The 22,832-nt window shown below is 42.3% G+C and overlaps 1 protein-coding gene across 3 annotated transcripts in view; it reads right to left on the bottom strand.

The window, feature by feature from the left end:
- Positions 1–22,832, bottom strand: part of LOC118368448 (phosphatidylcholine:ceramide cholinephosphotransferase 1-like) — a 37,889-nt gene that overhangs the window by 11,724 nt on the left and 3,333 nt on the right. The window contains exon 1 of one of the 3 annotated variants that reach the window (XM_035752586.2): positions 6,484–6,603. The exons of the other annotated variants lie outside the window; for them this stretch is intronic. The gene's annotated coding sequence lies outside the window, so the exon portion shown is untranslated. Of the gene's footprint in view, positions 1–6,483; positions 6,604–22,832 lie in introns of those variants that run through there. 3 annotated transcript variants of the gene reach the window in all.

Here is a 22,832-nt window from a genome sequence, read left to right as displayed (position 1 = left end):
TAAATTTAGATAGTCATTAAATGCAGAATATAAATTGTGGGCATATTGTCACCTTGACATGCGGTCTGTTAAATTGTACGTGCCACAAACGTGACGATTAAAATGCCCTCAAATCAGTGTGAATGAAAAGCCACAGAGGAGCCGTGGGAAAGAAACCTGAATGCCAAAAAAAAGGGTCAGACTTGGCTGTGTCCACCACCATTGAGATCAGTAATAACATATAGGCCTACAGCAGGGAGAGTAGTTATCGTTCTAAACATAAGGGGTGGCCCAAATGGACTGATTTTAAGCCTTCAACCCTGTAGGCCTCATAGGCCAGTACACTGGACCATACAACACAGGAGGATATAAAATAATGAAGTTATACCCCTTGTTGAATAGTTATGTGAAGCAAGATTGATTTAGGATATCTAAGATAATGAATAACTAACTTGCTAGAGTTATCAGTCTGAGTTACTGTCCCTATTGAAAATCTTTAAAAAAAAAAAAAGAGTTAACATGATCAAGCAGTTTCACAACATAATTCATGATAATCCCACTGTGTGAATCCATGTCATTTCAAACAAAAACATAAATGTGAGGACTTTGAATCAACGTGAAAAAAATACTTTTTGTAAATCCAATCAGTTTAACTCAAATCCAATGACATGGTGACATTTGTTGATTTCAATTTAGTTGACATCAACCAAATGTAAATCAAAACTAGACATTGAACTGACGTCAGCCCAGTGGGATATTATGAGCACCGATTGCTTCATAGGATGAATCAGTTGTTACTGGAAGCCTACGCCTAAAAGTACAAACTAGCCTTAGTACAAAGTTGAAGTAGTAGCCTCTGCAAACTTCAGTTTATTTCCTACTCGGGTCTCTTCAAACCATGCAAGGAAAATAAAACCACTTAACATGTGCATTGCCCACACCAGGAGGCTGGTGGGAAGGATTATAGGAGGACGAGCTCATTGTAATGGCTGGAATTAAATTAATGGAACAGAGTCAGACATGTGGGCTCCATATGTTTGTGTTTGATACCGTTCCATTCCAGCCATTACAAAGATCCTTCCTCCTATAGCTCCTCCCACCAGCCTCCTCTGGCACACACATTCCCAGTGACCTTACATGGAGACAACTAGTTGACAGAATCTCAGTTGGGAACCTATCCTTATTAACAAAAACAGTGTGTGTGTGTGTGTGTATGTGATAAATGTAAAAAAAATAATAAAAAATAAAACACACATACAGCCTTGCAAATGTATTACATTTACATTTAAGTCATTTAGCAGACGCTCTTATCCAGAGCGACTTACAAATTGGTGCATACACCTTATGACATCCAGTGGAACAGCCACTTGCATCTAAATTCATCCCCCTTGGCGTTTTTCCTATTTTGTTGCATTACAACCTGTAATTTGAATGGATTTTTATTTGGATTTCATGTAATGGACATGCAAAATAGTCAAAATTGGTGAAGTGGAAAAAATGACTTGTTTCAATAAATTCAAAAATAAAAAAACCAGGAAAGGTGGTGTGTGCATATGTATTCACCTCCTTTACTATGACGCCCCTAAATAAGATCTGGTGCAACCAATTACCTTCAGAAGTTGCAGAATTAGTTAAATAAAGCCCACCTGTGTGCAATATAAGTGTCACATGATCTCAGTACACATACACACACACCCTGTTCTGAAAGGGCTCAGTCTGCAACACTACTAAGCAAGGTGCACCACCAAGACCAAGGAGCTCTCCAAGCAGGTCAGGGACAAAGTTGTGGAGAAGTACAGATCAGGGTTGGGTTATAAAAAATAAAAAAAATCAGAAACTTTGAACATCCCATGGAGCGCCATTAAATCCATTATTAAAAGATGGAAAGAATATGGCACCACAACAAACCTGCCAAGTGAGGGCTAACCACCTAAACAAAGAGGCCAAAGATGGAGCTGCAAAGCTCCACAGTGGAGATTGGAGTATCTGTCCATAGGACCACTAAGCCGTACACTACACAGAGCTGGGCTTTACGGAAGAGTGGCCAGAAAAAAAGCAATTTCTTAAACAAAATAAGCAAACACGTTTGGTGTTCGCCGAAAGGCATGTGGGAGACTCCCCAAACCTATGGAAGAAGGTACTCTGGTCAGATGAGACAAATTGAGCTTTTTAGCCATCAAGGAAAATGCTATGTCTGGCGCAAACCCAACACCTCTCATCAACCCGAGAACACAATCCCCACAGTGAAGCATGATGGTGGCAGCATCGTGCTGTGGGGGTGTTTTTCCATCGGCAGGGACTGGGAAACTGGTCAGAATTGAAGGAATGATGGATGGCGCTAAATACAGGGAAATTCTTGAAGGCAACCTGTTTCAATCTTCCAGAGATTTGAGACTGGGACGGAGGTTCACCTTCCAGGAGGACAATTTCTTAGATTTTTTTCACCTTTATCTAACCAATGACGCTAAGCATACTGCTAAAGCAACACTCGAGTGGTTTAAGGGGAAACATTTAAATGTCTTGGAATGGCCTAGTCAAAGCCTAGACCTCAATCCAATTGAGAATCTGTGGTATGACTTAGATTGCTGTACACCAGCGGAACCCATCCAGCTTAAAAGGAGCTGGAGCAGTTTTGTCTTGAAGAATGGACAAAAATCCCAGTGGCTAGATGTGCCAAGCTTATAGAGACCATCCCAAGAGACTTGCAGCTGTAATTGCTGCAAAAAGGTAGCTCTACAATGTATTGACTTTAGGGGGGTGAATAGTTATGCACCCTCAAGTTTTGTTTGGTCTTATTTCTTGCTTGTTTCACAATCAAAAATATTTTGCATCTTCGAAGTGGTTGGCATGTGTAAATCAAATGATACAAACCCCTAAAAAAAAAAAATACACATTTCAGGTTATAAGGCAACAAAATAGGAAAAATGCCAGGGGGGTGAATACTTTCGCAAGCCACTGTACCTGTGATATTTAGAGTTTGTGCTGCCTTTTTATTTTACCTTTATTTTACTAGGCAAGTCAAGTTAAGTTAACTTAAGCCCACCCGACACGCAGGCGTCCCATCTAGCCATCAGGAAATGCAAATGCGCCACGCCAAATGCTAATAGCACTCGTTAAAACTCAAACGTTCATTAAAACACACATGCAGGGTACTGAATTAAAGCTACACTCGTTGTGAATCCAGCCAACAAGTCAGATTTTTAAAATGCTTTTCGGCGAAAGCATGAGAAGCTATTATCTGATAGCATGCAACACCCCGAAATACCTGAAGGGGACGTAAACAAAATAATTAGCATAGCCGGCGCTACACAAAACGCAGAAATAAAATATAAAACATTCATTACCTTTGACGAGCTTCTTTGTTGGCACTCCTATATGTCCCATAAACATCACTATTGGGTCTTTTTTTTCAGATTAAATCGGTCCATATATACCCAAAATATCAATCTATGAAGTGTGTGATCCAGAAAAAAACACATGTTTTAATTAAAAAAGTTGACGATAAACTTTCACAAAACACTTTGAAATACTTTTGTAATCCAACTTCAGGTATTAGTAATCGTTAATAATCTATCAAATTGATCACGGGGCGATGTGTATTCAATAGCTCCACGTCTTCAAATCATGGTCGGAAATCTCTCTTCCAAAACATCTTGTCGGAGACCGGAAGGAATGGGGTCTGTCTTCCTCGTTTGACCAAGGAACAACTCCCAGGCAATTGCCAAGACTGGCGACATAGTGTGGAAGCTGTAGGACTTGTAATCTCGGCCCCATCAAATTTGCTGTGCCATAGACAATACATGCAAGTGGCGCATTGATATTTTTTCCACTTTTTGGTGATCAGTTTTCCTTGGGCTTTTCGACGAAACGCACGTTCTGTTATAGTCACAGCCGTGATTTAACCAGTTTTAGAAACGTCAGAGTGTTTTCTATCCACACATACTAAATCATATGCATATACTATATTCCTGGCATGAGTAGCAGGACGCTGAAATGTTGCGCGATTTTTAACAGAATGTTCGAAAAAGTAAGCCCTAAGCTTAAGTGGTTTTAAGAACAAATTCTTATTTTCAATGACGGCCTAGGAACAGTGCCTGTCGTGGTCTTCCTTTTCCCAGTCAGAGGCGCTACAATACAACAACAAAAGCTCTGAGAAAAAAACTGCCCCAACCAGACAGAAAATGTTAATCACTCAACTCCTCAGAATTTCCCCCTGGCTGCGTTGGGCAGTGACACTAAACTCAGACCTTCAGTGAGTCCCACCCATCCTTGGCTGAACAGTCATTCGGAAACACTCAGTTGGTGTAAGCATCCCTGGCTGGCCAGCTCACAGCCCAGGCAGCGCATTTCTACTTTCATAAGAATCGTGAAGGCATGTAGGGGAAGCTGTTAAGCTCTGTTAGCGAGTTGCCTGGTTACGCCTTGCATAATCAGTAACCACACAGAAAGGGATCTTTTAATATTAACTATGCCCCAAAGTCAGGATGTGCTTTCCCAGGGTTAAGTGTAGTGCACATTCTGTTTGCTCTGCAGTAACTCTATACTGCTTTGTTGAGCTCACTGTTTAATCTGGATGATAAACTCTGTTACCCAGAAGTGAAATTATTGCGAAAGTTGTTACGTCCCATTTAACGTTAACCTTCAAATCTGTCCGTGAGATTCTGGATGATAACACAGTGTATATTTCGTGACAATCAAGTGTCAATGAATCAATTAGGAATGACGGCTGATGTGGAATTCTAAAATAATAGGGGACAGGGTGATTTAACCCATTGATACCCTGAACAAAGTCAAACATTTTCTCAAGCCAAAATGAGTTCGTAGTGGTGGTGCCTTTAGTTCAATTAGATAAAGGATTCCTACAGCAGTCAAAATGTATTCCTAGCCAAGTGCTTGGCCACAGGAAAGTCACACCCACTTTCAATCAGTCTTCAGATGTTTTATTCCCTGTGGAATTGTTTACAAAAGGGGTTCTCTGTTACAGAAATGAGACGAAGCTAACAAAAAGTATCTTGCATTGAGCACAAGTATACATACTACTCTCATCTGTATTGAATTTCACATGTCTACGTACTCACCTATGCTTACAAAGCAGTTGCTTATTGCACATTGTAAGGATGAAATAGGCCTACAATCAGAAGACCCAGAAACAAAGCAGCAATATGACACGTAGGCTTTAGGTGTTCAACCCTTCTCTCACGTTCAATGGAAATAGACCTAGCTTACCAGTATGTACATTCAAAGCATTCGCCTCCAGCCACCTAACAGGTGACATTTACTCACTTGGTCCTTCGGCAGTGGTACCGGGGCACCAAAACACTAGCTTTAAAGAATTTGAATATAAGGAACATCCCTTTAAGTGTATGACACAGAAGTAGACGTTCTAAACCAATTAACAGGACAGATAAGCTAATTACTAGAAGAAAATTCTTGACAATGTTCAATAAGACATTGAAGAGGAAAAATTCAGCAGCCATAAAAATAATTTGGTCACTTCACGAGGTCTACAACGTTATCTGCACAGTCTCTCTGATAAAAGTACAGCACTAACTTTGGGATTGAAGTATGCTGAGAGATAAAAAAAAAAGTGGGGAACTTTGCCAGCTTATTCGCCTGTCTCTGCAGTGACCTTTCCAGTTGAACGGCGGAGGACTATTACATACTTTTCAGACAGTATGGATAACTGCCCATGCACTTCACACAGGCATTTATGTGGGAGTGAGCAACTGAACGTTTGACTTCGGTCCACACTTGTCTCAGTTATGACAACTGGGGTTTCAGGCCATAAATGAGTCATGACATTACTGCAACCCAAATGGCTGAATTCAAATTTCTCTACATTCCTTCAACAAACCGTGGTGCTGAAGGCACTACTGTGGCACAGACGGAAATTAAACAACTGCTACAAGGTAAACTGATTTCCATCCACTTTACAAGTACATTTGTTTTGCGGGCCAACAGGACAGCTCCTGGTAGTGCGATTCATAGGGTAAACTGCCAACAGACACAGGGTTTGTGTTTAATTTGCTCAGTCAATTCCCCCATACTATTTGAACTAACCTGTGCTTCTTTACCAACAAAAGCAGCTAGCCAAGATCAAAACTCAAAGATTGGAGACATTGTGAGAGCCTGAAAAGTGCAGTGCGTGACCTTTGATGATCTAAAACCGGCAAGCAAGTTTATCAGCGCTCATGTTGTCACAACAATCTTGACACCACAGCAGTGTGTCCTTTGAACATGAAATTAAATTTGCTGAATGCATGAATCTCCATCTCAAACCACTTCCATCTGGTGGTTAGGAAAGTTGAAGTTAAACATAAAATCGAGCTTGTTTGGTTCAATTATACAGTACGCTAACACATGAAAAGGGCAGGCCAGTTTCAGACAATGGAAGGAAGGAATTCAGATTTTGTTACTGATGCCATTGCAAGCCATGCACAGCTACAAACAAATTAAAACCTCACCGTCTACAGCCATACATTCAAAGAATAGTAGACTACCTACCAAACAAAGGCATTGTCCTTCAGCCAGTCTCCTAGTAGCGTAGGCATTATCCGATGAGAAACTAATCACAGAACAGCCACAAGTAATGATAAACTCCTTGACCCATGAGTGTAGTTTACTCACCACAACACAGGGATCAATTACCATCATTGATTACCTCACTTTGTCTCAGTGGCCCCGAGGTCCTTCCTAACAAGGTCCGAGGACAGTGAATAATGCCGGAACACAATTGGAACTTACATCAGAGACCGAGACAGACACCACCTCTATTTACAGAGTATCTGTACCAAACCAGGGACATAAAGCTCAACCCTCACTGTCAGTCTTGTGTTTATCCATCTGTCAAGCCCAAAATAACCAATGGTGGTTCTATGCGTTGACACAGAAATACATTAGGCCCTAGTTCTACTCTACTTTAGACACAGTAGATATAATTCACCCATTCAAAGTAGGATTAACCATCCAAATATATATATATAAATTATGGTTAGGCCTGAGCCAAACAAGCACAGGACAACAGCCTACCTGGCCTAATTCTGTTTCAGTTTTAACAACCTCCAAGGTAAAACACCATGTTGCAAAGCATTTTTCTGTGAATAATCTGATCCATTGTAGCACAACAAAGGTTAATTATTAATCCAGAGATGGGTTCTATGACAATCTCTGGCATTCTAGTAATGCTGAGAAGTTCTGTCTCACCATAACCTTCTAGTGATTATCAACAGCAGACTTTGGTCAGGCAACAATTTGAGAATAATGATCCCTTCTCATTGACCTGGGTCCTAGACATTTTTAGTTTCCGGTTATAATGATTCTCTGGATCATTGTGAGAGTTTAGGGCTGACCCCAATCAGTCGACTGGTCGATTGTTTGGTCGTTAGGCTGTTGGTTGAACGACATTGTTTTACTGCTCGGCTAAAACACAACTCATCCCAAACCATCTCAATTGGGTTGATGTCGGGTGATTGGAGGCCAGATCATCTTATGCAGCACTCTATCACTCTCCTTCTTGCTCAAATAGCCCTTACACAGCCTGGAGGTGTGTTGTGTCATTGTCCTTTTGAAAAACAAATTATAGTCCTACTACGCGCAAACCAGATTGGGTGGCGTATCGCTGCGGAATGCTGTGGTAACCATGCATACTCAGTGCAGACGCGTTTTGTTCGTCCTCTCGTGTACTTTTGTATTTTTCGTCTTTTTTGTATACATTTCCATTTGCAATCTCTTCTCCATTTTAGTTCAATTATACCTTAGGGTAACCTGCCTCACCCAATGTGATACGGAACCACTATTTTTTTTTTTTAATTTTTAGACCTTATAGCAAGAACCACCTAGCCATTAGAAGCTAACCAGCTAATTAGCTACAAGCTGTTTAGTCATTGTTAGCCACTGCTAGCGGCCTTTACCTTCTGCACAGATACCAGCCCATATATATATATATATATACATACATACATATATATATATACATACATACATATATATACATATATATATATTCTTTAACTTTTTTGGCCTGGATAATACTCGCCAGCCTACCAGTAACGGACCGTCTCTCCACTACAACGCCGGATCCCTGCCGTAATCCCTGGACCATGACTCCTGATCTTCACAACCTAGCTAGCACCCACCAAGTTACCCAGTACCGAAGCTATCCCTGAGGCCCACCTCCCGGCCTACTGAGTTGTTAACCCGGACTCCACCCAAACACGGCTAGAACACACTACTCCACCAGATCCTTGCCGTAAGGTCTGGACCTTGGCACCAGATCACCGCTGCTACCGAGTTGCTAACGCCTCTGCCCCGAAGCTAGCACCAGTTAGCCGTGAGTCAGGTGCATCTCCCGGCTAGAAAACTAAATTACTACAACTACAATACCTCTTTCGGCATCTGGCTTGGATTCTTAGTCAACACGGCACCCCGCTGCACCACCACGACTGGTCTGCCAACGAATACTCCATCCACTGTGCCTTCAACCGGCCTCCGTCGGAGCGGGCGCTTCTACTAGCCCCGGGCTACTAACTTTAAACGCTGTGTCGCCTGCTTGCTAGCGACTACTCGGCAACTTCCCTGTTCCATTTATTGCTGCCCCCTGGACCCTATGATCACTTGGCTACATAGCTGATGCCTGCTAGATTGTCCATTATTCTGTTTATTTTTTTTTATCTGTCAGCCCCAGCCGCGAACTCAGGCCCTGTGTGTAGTTAACCGAGCCTCTCTGTCCATTCACCATTTTACCTGTTGTTTTTTAGCTGACTAGCTGTTGTCTCACCCGTTGTTGATTTGGAGAGCTAGCTAAGACAACACCTGTGATTAATTTATGCCTCGCTGTACGTCTCTCTCATGTCAAAATGCCTTGTATACTGTTGTTTAGTTTAGTTATCATTGTTTTAGTTTACAATGGAGCCCCTAGTTCCACTCATTATACCTCTGATACCTCCTTTGTCCCACCTCCCACACATGCGGTGACCTCACCCATTATAACCAGCTTATCCAGAGATACAACTCTTATCATCACTCAGTGCCTGGGCTTACCTCCGCTGTACCCACACCCCACCATACCCTTGTCTGCACATTATGCCCTGAATCTATTCTACCACGCCCAGAAATCTGCTCCTTTAATTCTTTGTCCCAAACGCTCTAGGCGATGAGTTTTGATAGCCTTTAGCCGTACCCTCATTCTACTCCTCCTCTGTTCCTAGGGTGATGTGGGGGTAAACCCAGGCCCCGCGTGTCCCCAGGCACCCTCATTTGTTGACTTCTGTGATCGAAAAAGCCTTGGTTTCATGCATGTCAACATAAGAAGCCTCCTCCCAAAGTTTGTTTTACTCACTGCTTTAGCACACTCCGCCAACCCTGATGTCCTTGGTGTGTCTGAATCCTGACTTAGGAAGGCCACCAACAATTGAAGTTTCCATACCCAACTACAACATTTTCCGTGAAGATAGAACTGCCAAAGGGGGAGGAGTTGCAATCTACTGCAGAGATAGAATTTTGCAGGCTTTCCAGGTCTATACCCAAACAGTTTGAACTTCTAATTACAAAAATTAACCTCTCCAGAAATAAGTCTCTCACTGTTGCCGCCTGCTATCGACCCCCCTCCAGTCCCAGCTGTGCCCTGGACACCATTTGTGAATTGATCACACCCAATCTAGCTTCAGAGTTTGTTCTGTTAGGTGACCTAAACTGGGATATGCTTAACACCCCGGCAGTCCTACAATCTAAGCTAGATGCCCTCAATCCCACACAAATCATCAAGGAACCCACCAGGCACAACCCTAAATCCGTAAAATGGGCACCCTCAGATATTATCCTGACCAACTTGCCCTCCAAATACACCTCCATTGTTTTCAATCAGCCTCAATGCCTGACCATTTTGAATCCCACCGTACCTTCTCCGCTGTGCAATCCGGTTTCCGAGCCGGTCACGGGTGCACCTCAGCCACGCTCAAGGTACTAAACGATGTCATAACCACCATCGATAAAATACAGTACTGAGCAGCCGTCTTTATCGACCTGGCCAAGGCTTTCGACTCGGTCAATCACCGTATTCTTATCGGCAGACTCAATAGCCTTGGTTTTTCTAATGACTGCCTCGCCTGGTTAACCAACTACTTTGCAGACAGAGTTCAGTGTGTCAAATCGGAGGGCATGTTGTCCGGACCTCTGGCAGTCTATGGGGGTACCACAGGGTTCAATTCTCGGGCCGACTCTTTTCTCTGTATATATCAATGATGTCGCTCTTGCTGCGGGCGATTCCCTGATCCACCTCTACGCAGACGACACCATTCTGTATACTTATGGCCCTTCCTTGGACACTGTGCTAACTAACCTCCAAATGAGCTTCAATGCCATACAACACTCCTTCCGTGGCCTCCAACTGCTCTTAAACGCTAGTAAAACCAAATGCATGCTTTTCAACCGTTTGCTGCCCACACCCGCCTGACTAGCATCACCACCCTGGATGGTTCCGACCTAGAATATGTGGACAACTATAAATACCTAGGTGTCTGTCTAGACTTTAAACTCTCCTTCCAGACTCATATTAAACATCTCCAATCCAAAATCAAATCTAGATTTGGCTTTCTATTTCACAACAAAGCCTCCTACACTCACACCGCCAAACTTACCCAAGTAAAACTGACTATCCTACATGATACATAACATCAAGGCGGTGGCCCGTTCCTGTAGGTTCATGCTCTACAACATCCGCAGAGTACGACCCTGCCTCACACAGGAAGCGGCGCAGGTCCTAATCCAGGCACTTGTCATCTCCCGTCTGGATTACTGCAACTCGCTGTTGGCTGGGCTCCCTGCCTGTGCCATTAAACCCCTACAACTCATCCAGAATGCCACAGCCCGTCTGGTGTTCAACCTTCCCAAGTTCTCTCACGTCACCCCACTCCTCCGCTCTCTCCACTGGCTTCCAGTTGAAGCTTGCATCCGCTACAAGACCATGGTGCTTGCCTACGGAGCTGTGAGGGGAACGGCACCTCAGTACCTCCAGGCTCTGATCAGGCCCTACACCCAAACAAGGGCACTGCGTTCATCCACCTCTGGCCTGCTCGCCTGCCTACCACTGAGGAAGTACAGTTCCCGCTCAGCTCAGTCAAAACTGTTCGCTGCTCTGGTGGAACAAACTCCCTCACGACGCCAGGACAGCGGAGTCAATCACCACCTTCCGGAGACACCTGAAACCCCACCTCTTTAAGGAATACCTAGGATAGGATAAAGTAATCCTTCTCACCCCCCCTTAAAAGATTTAGATGCACTATTGTAAAGTGGCTGTTCCACTGGATGTCATAAGGTGAATGCACCAATTTGTAAGTCGCTCTGGATAAGAGAGTCTGCTAAATGACTTAAATGTAAATGTAATGATGTCATCTACAAAATAGCTTCCAATACTCTACTCAGCAAACTGGATGCAGTCTATCACAGTGCCATCAGTTTAGTTACCAAATCACCTTATACCACCCACCACTGCGACCTGTATGCTCTAGTCGGCTGGCCCTCGCTACATATTCGTCGCCAGACCCACTAGCTTCAGGTCATCTATAAGTCTATGCTAGGTAAAGCTCCGCCTTATCTCAGTTCACAATAACACGTTCCAGCAGGTATACATCTCACTAATCATCCCCAAAGCCAACACCTCATTTGGCTGCCTTATCTTCCAGTTCTCTGCTGCAAGTGACTGGAACAAATGACAAAAATCACTGAAGTTGGAGACTTGTTTCCCCAAACTTTAAACATGAACTATATGAGCAGCTAACCGATCGCTGCAGTTGTACATAGTCCATCAGTAAATCTACCTAACTCATCCCCATACTGTTTTTATTTCATTTACTTTTCTGCTCTTTTGCACACCAGTATCTCTACTTGCACATCATCATCTGCTCATTTATCACTCCAGTGTTAATCTGCTAAATTGTAATCATTCGCTCCTATGGCCTATTTATTGCCTACCTCATGCCTTTTGCACACATTGTATATAGACTCTTTTTTCTACCGTCATTGACTTGTTTGTGTTATCGGCTTGTTTATTGTTTACTCCATGTGTAACTCTGTTGTTGTCTGTGTCACACTGCTTTGCTTTATCTTTGCCAGGTCGCAGTTAAAAATGAGAACTTGTTCTCAACTAGCCTACCTGGTTAAATAAAGTTGGGGGGGGCCTTGAATTCTAAATAAATCATAGACGGTGTCACCAGCAAAGCACCCCCACACGAACATCTCCTCCTCCATGCTTCACAGGGTGAACCACACATGCAGAGATCATCTGTTCGCCGACTCTGCGTCTCAAAGACAATAGCTCAAATTTCAGACGAATAGGACAGATTTCCACCAGTCTAATGTCCATTGCTTGTGTTTCTTAGCCCAAGCAAGTCTCTTCTCATTGGTGTCCTTTAGTAGTGGTTTCTTTGAAACCATGAAGATCTGATTCACGCAGTCTCCTCTGAACAGTTGATGCAGAGATGTCTGTTACTTGAAATCTGAAGCATTTATTTGAGCTGCAATCTGAGGTGCAGTTAACTCTAATGAACTTATCCTGAGTCTTCCTTTCCTGTGGCGGTCCTCATGAGAGCCAGTTTCATCCTAGCATTTGGTTTTTGGGACTGTACTTCAGGAAACTTCTTGTTCTTGAAATGTTGCATATTGACTGACCTTCATGTCTTAAAGTAACAGACTGTCTTTTCTCTTTGCTTATTTGAGCTGTTCTTGCCACAATATGGACTTAGTCTTTTACCAAATAGGGCTATCTTCTGTATACCCACCCTACCTACCTTTATGCCAGCAGCATACCACTGCTGGCTTGCTTCTGAAGCTAAGCAGGGTTGGTCCTGGTCAGTCCCTGGATGGGAGACCAGATGTTGCTGGAAGTGGTGTTGGAGGGCCAGTAAGAGACACTCTTTCCTCTGGTCTAAAAAAATATCCCAATGCCCTGTGTAGGGTGCAGTCTTTCAGATGGGACGTTAACCTGTTAGAACTCTAGGGGCAGTATTTCATTTTTGGATAAAAAGACGTGCCCGTTTTTAGCGCGATATTTTGTCACGAAAAGATGCTCGACTATGCTTGGAATTGATAGTTTTGGAAAGAAGACACTCTGACGTTTCCAGAACTGCAAAGATTTTCACTGTGAGTGCCATAGAACAAAATCTACAGGCAAAACCAAGATGTTTGAGTGACCAGGAAATCAACAGGATTTCTGAAGGCACGTTTTCCATGATCTCCTTATATGGCTGTGAATGCCACAGGAATCAACGGACACTTCCTATCGTTTCCCCCAGGTGTCTGCAGCATTGTGACGTATTTGTAGGCATATCATTGGAAGATTGGCCATAAGAGCCTACAATTACCAAGTGTCCCGCATGGTGTCTGCGTGGAAATTGGTGCGCAAAAGTCAGGTCCCAGTATTTTTCCATCCGAATCAGAGAAGAATGCACGCGTCTAGGACTGGCATTTCAATGAAGAGATATATGACCAAACACCTTGAGGATTGATTCAAACAACGTTTTCCATGTTTCAGTCGATATTATGGAGTTAATTCGGAAAAAAGTTCGACGTTTAGGTGACTGAATTTTCGGTTAGTTTCGGTAGCCAAATGCATAGTAACAAAACGGAACGTTGTGTCCTACACAAGCATCTTTCAGGAAAAACTGGACATCTGCTATGTAACTGAGAGTCTCCTCATTGAAACATCTGAAGTTCTTCAAAGGTAAATTATTTTATTTGATCCCTTTGCTGGTTTTTGTGAATGTTGCGTGCTAAATGCTACGCTAGCTATCACCACTCTTACACAAATTATTGATTTTCTCTGGTTCTAAAGCATATTTTGAAAATCTGAGACGACAGGATTGTTAAGAAAAGGATAAGCTTGAGGACAGGCATATTTATTTCATTTATTTTGCAATTTTCAGAAATCGCTAATGTTGCGTTATGGTAATGAGCTTGAGGCTGTAGTCACAATCCCGGATCCGGGATGGGGCGGCCTAACAGGTTAAACGGTGTCCTGACTCAGAGGTCATTAAAGATCCCATGGCACTTATCGTAAGAGTAGAAGTGTTAACCCCTGTGTCCTGGCTAAATTCCCAATCTGTCCCTCAAACCATCACAGTCACCTAATAATCCCCAGTTTACAATTGGCTCATTCATCCCCCTCCTTTCCCCTGTAACTATTCCCTAGGTCGTTGCTGTAAATGAGAACGTGTTCTCAGTCAAGTTATTTATCCGTTATTTTACCAGGTAAGTTATCACAAAACTGATTGGCTCAAATGCATCAAGGAAGGAAATTTCACAAATGAACTTTAAGGCACACCTGTTAATTGAAATGCATTCCAGGTGACTACCTCATGAAGCTGGTTGAGAGAATGCCAAGAGTGTGCAAAGCTGTCAAGGCAAAGGGTGGCTATTTGAAGAATCTCAAATATATTTTGATTTGTTTAACACTTTTTTGGTTACAACATTATTCCATGTGTTATTTCATAGTTGATGTCTTCACTATTATTCTACAATGTAGAAAATATAGTAAAAATAAAATAAACCCTTAACTTTTAACTGGTACTGTATGTATGCACACACACACTAATCCATTGTGGAGGCCTAGAACTAAAAGCCAATCTATGCTTGATCTGAAAATGAGGTCGGAGGCTCCATTTGGAGGGTTTGACGCAATTGTGGAGCCTCTAGAGTGGCATGCTGAGGCAATTGAGCTCCGTACCGTATCGCCTTGTGCCTCCCAAATTTTGTAACGATGCAGAGAGCTATGTATAGGTCTGCATTGACATGATTGGTTGACGGTAGGTGGGAGCGGTACATCCTGTATAAACACAAACTCACTTCCTTGACAACTCTGCACTGCTCCACAAGAAGTATGAACGCCTTGACTTCCGCTGAGACCAAATCACCATAAAAGTCAGATTAACCATGCACAATTCACTTCTCTCTCCAGAATGTGCTCTCTCCCACCAATTTTTGCAGTCAATATTTCATAGCTTCATTGTGTGAGTTGTTTGTTTGATTGTTAGTGTATATCAATTCCCCATAGTGCCGTCTGAAAGTATTCAAACCCCTTGACTTTTTCCACTTTGATACATTACAGCCTTATTCTAGAATGTATAAAATAAACAAAAACCCTGAATTTACACACACACACACACACACCATAATAAAGTGAAAACAGATTTTAGAAAATTGTTGCAAATTTATTAAAAATAAAGACAGAAATACCATATTTATGTAAGTATTCTGGCACTTTGCTATGAGACTGGAAATTGAGATCAGGTGCATCCTGTTTCCGTTGATCATCCTTGATTTTTCTACAACTTGATTAGAGTCCACCTGTGGTAAATTAATTGGACATGATTTGGAAAGGCACACACCTGTCTATATAAAAAGGTCCCATAGTTGACAGTGTATGTCAGAGCAAAAACCAAGCCACGAGGTTGAAGGAATTGTCCATAGAGCTCTGAGATAAGATTGCGTCGAGGCACAGATCTGGGGAAGGGTATGCCATTCCAGAAAATGGTGTCATGCTTTAGAAGCTTCTGATAGGCTAATTGACATCATTTGAATCAATTGGAGGTGTACCGGTGGATGTATTTCAATGCCTACCTTCAAACTCAGTGCCCCTTTGCTTGACATCATGGGAAAATCAAAAGTAATTCAATTGTAGACCTCAACAAGTCTGTTTCATCCTTGGGAGCAATTTCCAAACGCCTGAAGGTACCACGTTCATCTGTACAAACAATAGTACGCAAGTATAAACACCATGGGACCACGCAGCTGTCATACCGCTCAGGAAGGAGACGCGTTTGGGCAAAGGACCTTGTGAAGATGCTGGAGGAAACAGGTACAAAAGTATAGCCACAGTAAAACAAGTCCTATGTCCACATAACCTGAAAAGCCACTCAGCAAGGAAGAAGCCACTGCTCCAAACCCCCATAAAAAAAGTCAGACTACCATTTGCAACTGCACATGGTGACAAAGATTGTACTTTTTGGAGAAATGTCCTCTAGTCTGATGAAACAAAAATATAACCATTTTGCCATAATGACCATTGTTATGTTTAGAAGAAAAGGGGGAGGCTTGCAACCCAAAGAATACCATCCCAACCGTGAGGCACGGGGGTGGCAGCATCATGTTTTGAGGGTGCTTTGCTGCAGGTTGGACTGGTGCGCTTCACAAAATAGATGGCATCATTCGGAATGAACATTATGTGGATATATTGAAGCAACATCAAGACATCAGTCAGGTTAAAGCTTGGTCGCAAATGGGTCTTCCGGATGGACAATGACCCCAAGCATACTTCTAAAGTTGTGGAAAAATGGCTTAAGGACAACAAAGTCAAGGTATTGGAGTGTGATGAAAGAAATAACTCTGACCGGACTCTCGGACTCTGACCCCCCGACCTAGCCATGGTAATGGCGGCTATCATTAAATCTGAACAGATTGTGCTGGCTAAGGTGGAGTCACTATCCACTGACCTAATCGGCACAAATAGCTATTCTCGCCACCGAGGTCAACATAAAGAAACTCTGTTAAAGACTTGGCGAGACATGACACTCGTCTGAATAGCCTGGAAGTTGGCGCAAATATTTACTCCGACAAAGTGGTGACACTGGAAGAGCAAGTCACCCAGCTATCATCCGATGTCGTCAAATTCACTTCCAAGGTTGAGGACTTTGAGAACAGACAGCGCCGGGGGAACGGTCGCAATTTTCGGTGCGAGAGGGACTCGAGACCATAGGCGGAATGCGGCTTACCCTGTCCATAGCTAAACTGCTACAGGAAAATCTAGGTCTATCATTGGCGACATACCAGCTAGCCATTGTGGGCTCATCCTATGACCCTGCACTAGCCGCCCTAATGCGACCAAGGACCAACTAGTGAATTCATATCTTGATTAGAAATGTGCCTCCACCCTGCTCCTAAAAAAAGACAATTATTCAACATATACCTATACCTCATTGTTTTACTATCTTTCAAATATGCATATTGCATGAGATACCTTACATAACTGAAGTGGTTCCCTCCAGAATCCCTTCCCTAGGTGTAAACTTGATTATGTTGGCCCTGGATAGAGTTCTACTGGGGTTCAGTTTAATGTGGTAGCATTTTGCTCTTGTCTAGGAGAGGTAGATTCAGTCATCCAACTGGGGGAAGGCAAGCATAGGGGTCCAAGGTTTTCTGGGTATTTATTTTTTTATTTTTTTATTTATATTTTATTACTCAGACCCTTCAGCACACTGGCCATGTGATCGTACTAACACATTTCTGATTACTATGACTATGCCTAATTCACATACTCTAGGCTCCACATGCTTTATCAGCTGGGATGCGAAAGGAATTAACCAGGTGGTCAAGTGTAGCCGAGTGTATGCTCATCTTATGTCCGGACATTGTTTTTCTCCCAAGAGACCCATCTCCAGTCCAGCAACCATGATAAACTTAACAGAGGATGGGTAGACCAACTATTTCACTCCTACTTTGGTGCTAAGGCCAGAGGAACAGCCATCCAGCACCCTGTTCGTCTCCTCCAAAGTAATTTCAGATACTAATGGAAGATCTATTAGTGATGGGAAATTATTTAGCAGACAGGTTATTCTGGCTAACCTCTATGGTCCTAATTGGGATGAAGCTCAATTTCTCTGACATCACGACACTTCCTGACCTTAACTCTGATCATTTGATATTGGGCGGAGATTTCAATTGTGTATTGCATCAAAGTCTAGACAGATCCAGACCGAAGCCCAACAATGTAATTTAAAAATCAGGCACAGTAATCAACTCGTTTCTAGAATCCTACAATTTCTCTGATCCATGGAGGAGGAGCAATCCCAATGCTAAACAGTAATCCTTTTTTCCCCCTCCAGTCCACCACTCATTCTTTTCTGCCAAAGTCAATGTTCAAACATCTGGACAGCTACATTTCCAACTTCATTTGGAATATAAATCCACGAATGAGAAAGGTATATCTAGGCTCAATATATCTAAATGTGTTTATTGGGTTTCTACATTTTAAAACAAGGATGGCCCATCACGGAGTTAGTCAAGCCTTCCAACTTCTCCAGTCTCGCTCCTGTGCTCCCCAATGCCCATGAACCTTGGCACCCATGTTTTGAACCCCATTGTTAAGAACTCCCTATTCCAAAGTCACTTTAGCCTTTAACAAGCAAGCGGCTTCTCTCCATTAACATCCAATCATCTCTTCTCAGTGTCACAGATTGACACGGCATTCCAGTTCTGGCATCGGAACGGTCTGGTGGTTTTGTGACCTATTCATTGATAACTCATTTGATACGGAGAGTTGACCATAATATTTCCAATACCCACTTTTTTTTTAAAGATACCTGCAAACTCACAGCTTTGCCAAAAATGGTTTCCCTTCCTTTCCACTGGAGCCTACGATGTGTCCAGTCGAGAGGTGCATAGATCATATTATCAAAACGGTTATATTATTATTATTATTATTATCCTTATCTGAAGGGCACAATCTCCAGATTATACGAGATAATACAGAACAGTAAAACCGCCTTCCTTTGCAAATACAAGAAAGACATAGGTGGAGAGCTACTCGATGATATATGGCAAGAAATGTATTGAGCGTATCCACACTAAAGGTCAACCGATTAATCGGAATGGCCCTCCTGTTCTCCACTCATTACCTGTATTAACTGCACCTGTTTCAACTCGTTACCTGTATAAAAGACACCTGTCCACACACTCAAACAGACTCCAACCTCTCCAAAATGACCAAGACCAGAGAGCTGTGTAAGGACATCAGGGATACAATTTTAGACCTGCACAAGGCTGGGATGGGCTGCAGGACAACAGGCAAGCAGCTTGGTGAGAAGGCAACAACTGTTGGCGCAATTATTAGAAAATGGAAGAAGTTTGAGGTGACGGTCAATCACCCTCGGTCTGGGGCTCCATGCAAGATCTCACCTCGTGGGGCATCAATGATCATGAGGAAGGTGAGGGATCAGCCCAGAACAACACGGCAGGGACCACAGTCTCAAAGAAAACCATTAGTAACACACTACGCCGTCATGAATTAAAATCCTGCAGCACACGCAAGGTCCCCCTGCTCAAGCCAGCGCATGTCCAGGCCCGTCTGAAGTTTGCCAATGACCATCTGGATGATCCAGAGGAGGAATGGGAGAATGTCATGTGGTCTGATGAGACAAATAGAGCTTTTTGGTCTAAACTCCACTCGCTGTGTTTGAAGGAAGAAGGATGAGTACAACCCCAAGAACACCATCCCAACCGTGAAGCGTGGAGGTGGAAACATCATGTATTGCGAGATCTTGGCCAACAACCTCCTTCCCTCAGTAAGAGCATTGAAGATGGGTCGTGGCTGGGTCTTCCAGCATGACGACGACCCGAAACACACAGCCAGGGCAACTAAGGAGTGGCTCCGTAAGAAGCATCTCAAGGTCCTGGAGTGGCCTAGCCAGTCTCCAGACCTGAACCCAATAGAAAATCTTTGGAGGGAGCTGAAAGTCCGTATTGCCCAGCGACAGCCCCGAAATCTGAAGGATCTGGAGAAGGTCTGTATGGAGGAGTGGGCCAAAATCCCTGCTGCAGTGTGTGCAAACCTGGTCAAGAACTACAGGAAACGTATGATCTCTGTAATTGCAAACAAATGTTTCTGTACCAAATATTAAGTTATGCTTTTCTGATGTATCAAATACTTATGTCATGCAATAAAATGCAAATTAATTACTTAAAATCATGTGATTTTCTGTATTTTTGTTTTAGATTCCATCTCTCACAGTTGAAGTGTACCTATGATTTTTTTTAAATACAGACCTCTACATGCTTTGTAAGTAGGAAACACTGTCGATTTTGCAGGTTATCAAATAGTTGTTCTCCCCACTGTACATACATTTACATTACATTTAAGTCATTTAGCAGATAAAAACATTTAAATTATTATAAAAAAATAAAAAAAAGGCAGATTATTCGGTATTGGCTATTTTTGTCCTCCAATAAATCGGTATCAGTATCAGCGTTGAAAAATCATAATCGGTCGACCTCTAATCCACACATCATTTTGCATAAGGCATGGGCTTATTCAGTTTAAGGTTTTGAATCGTCTCCATTACTCAAATTACAGCTGGGTATATTTTTGCCAAAATGTTGACCAAGTGTTTGAGATGCCATCATCTTTGAGAGTCCAGCGACTGACTTATTTTCCACCATTATTTGCAAATAAATTCATTAAAAATCCTACAATGTGATTTTCTGGATTTTTTTTCTCATTTTGTCTGTCATAGTTGAAGTGTACCTATGATAAATTACAGGCCTCATCTTTTTAAGTGGGAGAACTTGCACAATTTGTGGCTGAATAAATACTTTTTTGCCCCACTGTAGTTGATTTCATTAAAACACATAGGGTGTGTCTCACATATATATATATATATATATATATATATATCATTTCCGGTCAACCTCAATTTTCTTTAGGTCGGGACAGCCCTATGTGAGACCAATCATATTGGCATCATGTCATTGTTCTGCCACATGGATGTCAACTCAATTTGAAACTGGCCAGAGGGAAAAATCAGAGGACACTGACATTTTCTATTACTATTTCCTAAGAACACAATGAAATGCTGCAATCTAGACTCAGGGGTAGACGTAACATAGTAAATGAAAATATGGGACACTCAAATTAGTATGATGTGTTATGTTTGGTATGTATTAAATTTGTGGATGTCCATCATCCATTTCTTATGATAGATTACTATTTCTATGATATCGTACAAATTGCAAATCATACAATATGTTAAATTTGCAATACATACAGGTTACAAATTCCAATTTGTTGCGGCTAACATTAGCTAGGTGGCTAACATTAGCTAGGCATTAGGGGTTAATGTTAGGGTTAGCTAACATGCTAAGTAGTTGCAAAGTACCTAAAAAGTAGTATAAAAGTTTCTTACTAGCCAAAATGCTAAAGTTGTCTGTAATGAGATTCTAACAAGCAACCTTTGGGTTGCTCGACGTTCACGTTTTTGCCTTAATTAACCTTCTGTCTCATGTAACCATACCAAATGTAACATTAATTTGAGTGTCCCAGATTTTTTCATTTACTGTATTACGTCTAGTCTATGAGACCAGCCTGGATATTGACACCAAATTTCGTAATACATGGCATGGTATTATTCCATCCAGATGAAAGACAAGAGCAGGCCAACAGCCCTATTGTCCAAAATAGCACCCGACCTTGTAGAATAGAATACATGTTCTCTGTTCTGCATGTTTATATGGTAATAGCTAATTAGACATCATTGTAGATCCAATCACAACCTTTCCCCTGCTGGATCCTTAAGTTAATTAAGATGGTACAGAAGCAGCAGCCCAAGAAGACCGGCAGGAACTTCAGAAAGAGTCTGCTCAAGGCCGACAACATGAAGCCTCAGAATGAACTGCTATACTAGTTAAGCCTATACTATTTCAAACTTTGAAGGTGCAAGTCAATCTGCATCCAAGAGCCCAGGGGCACCGGGGCCTGTCCAAGTTTAATTAATCTGAACGGGAGAGAGAGAAAATAATCAGGGATGTGAAGACAGAAGACGGCAGGGCTGAATCTCTAATTTAATTCAAGCTTAAGAGGCAAGTTATTTTTGCAGCTTCTGTCCCGAGTGCTCATTCATATCCTCAGCAACCATGTGATGGTGGAAACTCATGCACGCTGGAAATCTAGGCCTAACTAGCTACGTGATCAAAGTTTTGATTGAGAAGAAATTAAATGCTCACAGAATATATGCTAATCATTATCTGTTTGTCAACAGTGGTTGGTCTCACTGGCAAAACCAACACCATCTGTCTTCATTGTTTTACCCTACAGCCTTTTGAAATACAATGTTAACATGATCTAGACTCTAGGCTATAGGCAGACACTCACTGTTTACATTACATAACAAGTAGGCCTAAATCCTGGGCATGCATAAACATTCCACCCCCTGAATGTCACCCTGTGTTTTTACAAGATTCACATGACAGGATATAGAATTGACACATCATATACAGTAGCAAGAAAAAGTATGTGAACCCTTTGAATTACCTGGATTTCTGCATGAATTGGTCATAACAATATTCTTCCAAGTCACAACAAGACAAAAACAGTCTGCTTAAACTAATAACAAACAACTAACTATACGTGCGCATGTCTTTATTGAACACACTGTGTAAACATTCACGGTGCAAAAAGTATGTGAACCCTTGGCTTTAATAACTAGTTGACCATCTTTTGGCAGCAATAACATCAAGCAAACATTTTCTGTAGTTGGAGGATCAGACCAGCTCAACGGTCAGGAGGAATTTTGGACCATTCCGCTTTACAAAACTGTTCCAGTTCAGCAATATTCTTGGGATGTCTGGTGTGAACCACTCAAGGTCATGCCACAGCATCTCAAGTCAGGTTGAGGTCAGGACTCTGATTTGGCCACTCCAGAAGGCACATTTTCTTCTGTTGAAGCCATTCCGTTTTTGATTTACTTCTGTGTTTTGGGTAGTTGTCCTGTTGCATCAGCCAACTTCCGTTGACCTTCAAACTCTTAGAGAGCCTTACATTCTCCTGCAAAATGACACCAGTGGCTTCTTCCATGGTGTTCTCTCATGAGTACCATTCTTGTTTAGTGTTTTACGTATTGTAGACTCATCAACAGAGATGTTAACATCTTCCAGAGATTTCTGTAAGTATTTAGCTGACACTCTAGGATTCTTTTAACCTCCCTGAGCACTCTGCGGGGTGCTCTTGCAGTCATCTTTGCAGGACGGCCACTGCTAGGGAGAGTAGCAACAGTGCTGAAACTACTCCATTTATACACAATTTATCTTACCATGGA

Source organism: Oncorhynchus keta, chromosome 3, assembly GCF_023373465.1.
Source record: "Oncorhynchus keta strain PuntledgeMale-10-30-2019 chromosome 3, Oket_V2, whole genome shotgun sequence".
NCBI lineage: Eukaryota > Metazoa > Chordata > Actinopteri > Salmoniformes > Salmonidae > Oncorhynchus > Oncorhynchus keta.
The sequence above is the reverse complement of the archived record's forward strand: the minus strand, read 5'-3'. Positions and strand labels throughout refer to the sequence as shown.